Source organism: Bubalus kerabau, chromosome 14 (genome assembly GCF_029407905.1).
Source record: "Bubalus kerabau isolate K-KA32 ecotype Philippines breed swamp buffalo chromosome 14, PCC_UOA_SB_1v2, whole genome shotgun sequence".
Lineage (NCBI taxonomy): Eukaryota > Metazoa > Chordata > Mammalia > Artiodactyla > Bovidae > Bubalus > Bubalus kerabau.
Window position 1 is genome coordinate 65,372,249 of NC_073637.1, and position 7,637 is coordinate 65,379,885.

Genomic DNA, 7,637 nt, shown 5'->3' on the forward strand with positions numbered 1-7,637 from the left:
TTCCATAAGGTTAAGGGCTTTTTCTGTATTATTCACTTCTGTACCCCCATGAGTGAGCCCAAGGCTTGGTGAAGAGTAAGCACTCCATAAATATTAGCTGTTGTGTTTCTTTTTTACAACCCAATGACAGCATTTGCCGACTGGCAATTTTGTGATTGTCAAAAAGATTTGCAGCTCTTACCTGCTTTCAAGACTCTGTAGCTAGCTTAACTCTTAAGATGCCAATGAAATACAAGTTGCCTAACTTTGAGCCAGACATGCACTTATAGTTTTTATAAATACAACAATAAAGTGCCAGTGAGAGTACCATAGTCCTTGGCTATGGGGCCTAGGAAACAAGAGTTCCATAAGTACTCAGTGGACATGAACCTGAGCAAACTCCGGGAGACAGTGAAGGACAGGGAAGCCTGGCATGCTGCAGTCCACGGGGTCGCAAAGAGTCAGACATAACTTAGTGACTGAACGAAAACAACAAAGCACTTAAAAAGTCAACAAATCTGCTTCTCAATAACAGAAAGAAATAACTTTGGCAGCTCTCTCACCAATTCTACTTTCTCACCCAAGAGAAAGTGTTTTCTAAGTATTTGTTCTTTTGAGGGCCTACAGATGGCAATGCCTTAAAAACCTTTTTAATACTAGTAACACACTGCATGATCCTAACCAAATTCCAAATGCAATCAATTGACTAGACTTGGAAGCTCAGATGCTCAAGAAAGTACATGCCAAGTGCTTGTCAATTACATTGTGAAATAGGAGACAAAGATGTGAATGGAAAAGGCTCTCCAAATAAAGTGATCACATGGAAGAAAGTACTGTGATGGGAAGGAACAAGGTTTGCTTGGGTGACATGAAATAGACCAGTATAAATACAACAGTTCTTAAACAAGAGATAAGATGGGTGTGTGGCTTGGGCTCATGAATTCCTATTGAAGACCTTAAATGGCATATAATTTAGCTAGCTATTGTTGTGTAACAAATCAGCATAAAACTCACTGACTTAAAACAATAAGCACTTACTTTTGCCCATGATAATAATTGTGCCACGAAGTGCTTTTTGTCTTGGCTGAGCTCACTCATAGTGGACTGGGTGAGCAGCTCTGCTAATCTTGACTGGTTTCTCACATCTGTTTGGTAATTGGCTGGCTATTGGCTTGTGCAAGAAAGAGTTAATGTTGTGGGCTTGATATTTCTGTTTAGAAGGACCTGCTCGCAGAGCCGCCCCTTGGCTGGGAACTTGGTTTTGGGAGTGCCCCTCGTGTTATGAACTGTATTAGTCTTCTATTGCAGATGCAGTGTTAGTGTTAGCAGCTCAGTTGTGTCCGCCTCTTGCGATCCCATGGACTACAGCCCACCAGGTTCCTCTGTCCATTGAATTCTCGTAGGGGTTGCCATTCCCTTCTCTAGAGGCTCTCCCCAACCCAGGGATTAAACCTGGGTCTCCTGAATTGCAGGCAGATTCCTTACCATCTGAGTCATCAGGGAAGCCCCAGACATAACAAATGGCAAAAATATAGTGGCTCAACACAACACGTTTTTCTTATCTTACAGTTCTGGAGGTCAGAAGTCTAAAATAGGTCAGCAGGACTGTATTCTTTCAGAGGCTCTAGACAGTAATCCATGTCCTTGCCTTTTCAAACTTCAGAAACCATCTGCACTCCTTGGCTCTGACTGCTTCTCCTCCATCTTCAAAGCAACTTCAAATCTCTTTCTCTCTCTCTTTGACTCTGATCCTAAATATTCTGGGAAAATCTTCCTATCTCAAGGTTCTTAGTCACATACACAATATCCCTTTTGCCATGTGTGGCACCAGAATAAGAGGTTCTGGGCATTAGGACATAAACATATTCAGGTGCTTCTGGTTCATTTACTGATGATGGAGAATATGATGAATGAATAAGCAGGAAATTCTAGAGATACAATTAGAAAGCTATGGGCAATTGTTCAGGGATACGATAATCAGTGACTGGTTTATCAGACAGAAAAACAAGTTATCTATTTGCAACTGATGAAACACTGAGTTAACCAAGACTAGTTTGGTAGAGCTTGTGGTATTTATACTTAGTCACTCAAATATTTATTGAATGTGTTCTACATGGTAGGAGTACAACAGTGAATAAAGAGACATGTCTCAACACCATGGAGATTACCTTCTGGTTGGGGATTTCTAAGAAGGGAACATTTAAGCTGAGCCCTAAAGAATTAGGAAGAGGCAGTCTTACACAAGAGAAGGGGGGTTCCATGGAGAGAAAATGGCATGCACAAACCCCTGGGGTTGGGATGAATGTGGTCCTCTGTAAGTGCAGTCGAAGTCCACTGTGACTGAGATTCCCCTGGTGGTCCAGTGGCTAAGACTCCACACTCCCAGTGCAGGGGGTCTAGGTTCAATCCCCAGTCAGGGAACTAGATCCCACATGCAGCAACTAAGAGCTCGCATGCTGCAACTACAGATCCTGCATACCACAACCAAGACCCACTTTGGCCAAATAAAAAAATAAAAATAAACATTAAAAAAAAATCCATTGTGGCTGTAGTGTAGAGACTGAGGGCAAGGGTGCACCTAATGTGGAAAGGAAGGTAAACATGCTGGTCCACAGGGCAGGATTTTTCTGGTCACAATAACAAGTCTCGATTTCATCCTAAGTATAATAAGAAGTCACTGAAAGGTTTTGTGTCTTCAAAATGATAACTAGTGTTGAGAGGCAAGGGTGGAAGTAAGAAAATTAGAGACTTGCTACATACGTGGTCCACAGATGAGCAGCACAAACTGACTTGAGAGTTGGTTGGGAATGCAGAATATTGGTCCCTCCCCAAGCCTGGAATCAGAATCTGCATTCTAACAAGATTCCCAAGTGATTCATTTGCACATTAAAGTTTGAGAAGCTCTAAGTTGGAAGACCATGGTAGCTTGGCCTAACAAAGTGGCTGGGAGATGGAAAAGTAGAAGGGATATCTTACACATAGTCACAGGCATGCAGAATTTCCCCTAGAATTAAAAGCTGGTATCAGGAGGATAGGGCTTCCCGGGTGGTGTTAGTGGTAAGGAACCTACCTGCCAAGGCAGGAGACATAAGAGACATGGTTTGAGCCCTGGGTTGGGAAGATCCCCTGGAGGAGGGCATGGCCACCCACTCCAGTATTCTTGCCTGGAGAATCCCATGGATAGAGAAGCCTGGCGGGCTACAGGCCATAAGGTCACAAAGAGTCAGACACAACTGAAGCGACCAACACACACACATGCATGCACGCACACATGGGAGGACAATGTTCAAAACAAAGAGAAATGTAAGTTACATGCAGGCACGGAATCTTAAGTCTTCTGTGTCAGAGATGTTTTCAGGCAAAAGTCCAGTACCCTGGAGAGCTCCTATAAACCAACGGTTTTCTAAAGATGAAAGTCTAAGGGTCTATACGAGAGTCTTTTAAACTCAAAACCTTGAAGTCATCCTTGACTGTATTTTTATGATGAAGCTCTGATGATAACCGGATTAAGTTCTCTGATACCTGGAACTCAACTTCAATGCCCAAAGAACTCTCTGTTCCACACGATAGAACAACCATGTGTCTGCTCTCTCTTGTGTATTCCAGTGAGGTTATAATCCTGAAGGAGGCCAAAAGCCTGAGATGAGGTGGAGGTGAGAGGGAGGCACCTTTCTGAATGTCATTTTCCCTCAAGGATCCCCTCTCTCCTGGGTTCAGGGATTTAACTGCAAAATAGAAACCACTAGAGCACTAACTGTAGTGATAATTCTGAAAATGGAAAATGGCCAGATTTGGGGGAGCCTATGAAGGAAAAATTAGTGGAACTTGGTGAAGGGCAGAGGTAGAGTGAGTGTAAAGTATCAGGACCCTTAATTACTGCCAGGGTCCGCCTATTGCTCTCGTCTGTCCTGCCTAGAATTGTGTGTAGCAGTATACAAAATTCCAATAAAATCTCACTGACCCAAAGAGATACCAATCATGTTACTTCCACTAAAATGATTAAAGTGAAAGACAAGTGTAAGGGAGGATGTGGAACAACTGTAACTTCATATAGTGCTGGTAGGAATGTAAAAGGGCTTCCCAGGTGGAACTAATGGTAAAGAACCCGCCTGCCAATGCAGGAGACATAAGAGATGTGGGTTTGATCCCTAGGTCAGGAAGATTCCCTGGAGGAGGGCATGGCAACCCACTCCAGTATCCTTGCCTGAAAAATCCCATGGACAGAGGAGCCCAGAGGGTTACAGTCCATGGAGTCAAAGGGTCGGACACAACTGAAGTGACTTAGCACAGCACAGCATGCAGGAATGTAAAACGGTAAAACCATGATTTACAGAGGTCTGACAGTTTCTTCTGAAGTTAAACAGACACTTACTGTGTGACCCAGAAATTCTACTCTTAGGTAAAAGATACTTCCTCAAAAAGACTTTTACAGGGATCTTTAAAGCAGCTTTATTCATAACAGCCAAAAACTAGAAACCACTCAAGATGTCCCTCAACAAGGGAAGAGACACACAAATTACAGTACATTTGCACAATGGAATATTACTCAACAATAAAAAATAGCAGAAGGTTGATACATACAAACACAAGAATAAATCTCAAAAACATTATGGATAAACAAGTTGTGGTACATTTATATAATGAAATATTAGTCAGCAATTAAAATAAGCTATGGATACATGCAACAAGGATAAATCTCAAAAACAAGAATCCAGACACACAAAAAAGTAGATCAAAAAAGGGTACACTGCATGATTCCATTTATATGAAGTTCCAGAAAACAAAACAAAACCTAACCGATGATTTCAGAAGATAAGAAAATTGCTGCCTAGTGGGTGGGGCAAGAATTGAAGGGAACAGAAGACAACTTTTGGGGTGACAGAAATGTTCTATATGTTATTTGGGGAGTTGGTTAGGTATATGTGTACGTGTATTAGTTGCTCAGTCGTGTCTGACTCTTTGCAACCCCATGGACGATAGCCCACCAGGCTCCTCTGTCCATGGAACTCTCCAGGCCAGAATACTGGAGTGGGTTGCCATTTCCTTCTCCAGGGGATCTTCCTGACCCAGGAATTGAACCCAGGTCTCCTGCATTGCAGGCAGCTGTTTTACCGTCTGAGATACTTTACTGTCTGGTTGCTGCCGCTGCTGCTGCTGCTAAGTCGCTTCAGTCAGGTCCGACTCAGTGTGACCCCATAGCCGGCAGCCCACCAGGCTCCCCCATCCCTGGGATTCTCCAGGCAAGAACACTGGAGTGGTTTGCCATTTCCTTCTCTAATGCATGAAAGTGAAAAGTGGAAGTGAAGCCACTCAGTCGTGTCCGACTCTTGGCCACCCCATGGACTGCAGCCTACCAGGCTCCTCCGCCCATGGGATTTTCCAGGCAAGAGTACTGGAGTGGGGTGCCATTGCCTTCTCCATTACTGCCTGGTTAGATATACTCATTTGAAAGAGCTCATCCCGTTGTACACTGAAGATCTCTGAGTGTTACTGTATATAAATTTTACCTGGATGAAACTAAAATTTTAATTAGCAACAAAAATTCCATTATCCTCAGTCCAAGGACACATATACTTCTATCTGCTGGATTGTTTCACTAGAGAAAAATCTGTGAGGGATACTCAACAATCTTTGTGGTCTGGAAAGAATGTGGCAGAGGGGCCGGCAGTTTGCCCAAATGGCTGATGCAAAGCTCAAGACGACTGGGCTTAACGAAATCTTTCATGCAGGCTTAGAATGATGCCCGTATAATGTGTGACCATGAAATCGCAACAGCCCCACTGGAGCCTGTGTGTCATTAGAAATCCCATGTAGACTGGACCAGCAGCTCCCTCTAAGCCGCAAGAGCCTGAGGAATTGCTCAGCTGTTCTTTCAGGCAGTTTCAATTTCAATGGCAACTGGGTGAGGGGAAAAACCTCAGGTTTTCAGTGTGGCAGAAACTCAGTCCAGTATAAAGGGCCCTGAAAGAGAAGCCCACAGACAAGATGACAGAATAGTAAAGCCCATGCTCCCAGATCTGCTCTTCAATATCTATTGCCAGTTTAGTCCCAATTCTGGTTGAGCTATCACACGAAGTGATTAATTCAACCAACATGTGGAAAGTGTTTGCTATCACATACTTGGAATGTAGGTAAAAGACAAATCTGATCCTTTAAAACTCAGAATGGGTACTTGTATGGCCATAACTGGACTTCCCAGGTGGCACTAGTGGTAAAGAACCAGGCTGCCAATGAAGGAGATGTAAGAGACATGGGTTCGATCCCTGGGTCGGGAAGATTCCCTGGAGAAGGGCATGACAACCCACTCCAGTATTCATGCCATGGGCATAACTGAATCACTTTGCTGTACATCTGTAACTAACATATCATTGTTGTTTTTTTGTGTGTGGTTTTGCTATACACTGACATGAATCCACCATGGGTGTACATGTGTTCACCATGTCGCAAAGAGCTGGACACGACTGAGCAACCAACAGGGTCATCAGCGTTCTTGGGCTGGGTCCTATGTTCTTTCCAATGCATGATGAAGATGTTTATAAAACAGGTATGCATTTTTTCTCTACTATAAATGTATTGATGTCTTGGGTCTGAAGAATGTTGGGACTCATAAGCACAGAACTGGTGGGGAAGGAAAGGAATTGGTGCCAGGCTGTACTCAGTTCTCAGGGAGACATTCAGTTTGGTACCTTACACTATCTGAACACAGGGAGCAGGCTTGGCCCATGTGCACAGTGATGTGATCTGATGGACAGATCTGATGGATGGATGCTGGATGTTTTACCAGGCAGGTAGTTGGAAGTTAATTAACTTCCATCCACTATCCATTGACAATGTAATTCATAAGTCCCTGATCTACAGGTGAGAGCCGCAGGAGTCCCAACAAGACAGGGAGAGCATCAGAGTCCCAGCCAATTAGGAGCATGTTCAGAGCAGCTCTCCACATCTCTGTCCAAGTTCTTGGTCAAAAGCAACAGATCCTGATTCTAGCTCCCTTAAGCAAAAAATAATTTATTAAAAACACAGGTGGTTCACAAGTCTATGGAAAATGTGAGAACGTTCAGCCCTCAGAAGGGAGAGGAATTGGGGCAATTCTGAGAATTCAGGTGGCAAGAACAAAGGGAAAAATCTATTGCCAGTGTCAACTTCAACAGTTTTCTCTCCTTTTCTCTTCTCAACCAAGATTCAGTTTCCAAGGAGAGAGAGAGAGACTGATGATGTAGCTCGGGCCACTCACCTTCACTTTGGCAGATGATGGACAGAGTGCCTTGAATAATAGTCCCCAGAAAAATGCATGCACTGAGTGAAGAGTTGGTTTCTCAAAGGAAAATCAGAATGCTGCTAATCTGTTTCTAGACATAATATGGATGCTTAGTAGGCAAAAAAAGCTTGGGTGACCACTACGGGATTCATAGGAAACTGATGAGTTAGACAAGAAACCAACAAGGAGACAGAGTCAGAGAACATAGCAGCAAGTAGAGCTCTTTAAAGCCCAGAACTCACCGCAACACACCAATTCCATGTAAATAGCAGCAAATATCTTTCTATTACAGACCCCACTAGATTCTAAGCAAAGTTTATGAGCTATTTTTTGCCTTACTCCAAAAGAGGCTCAGGAATTGGAAGAATTTGAGAGATGCAGATAGAATGATAACATTAGC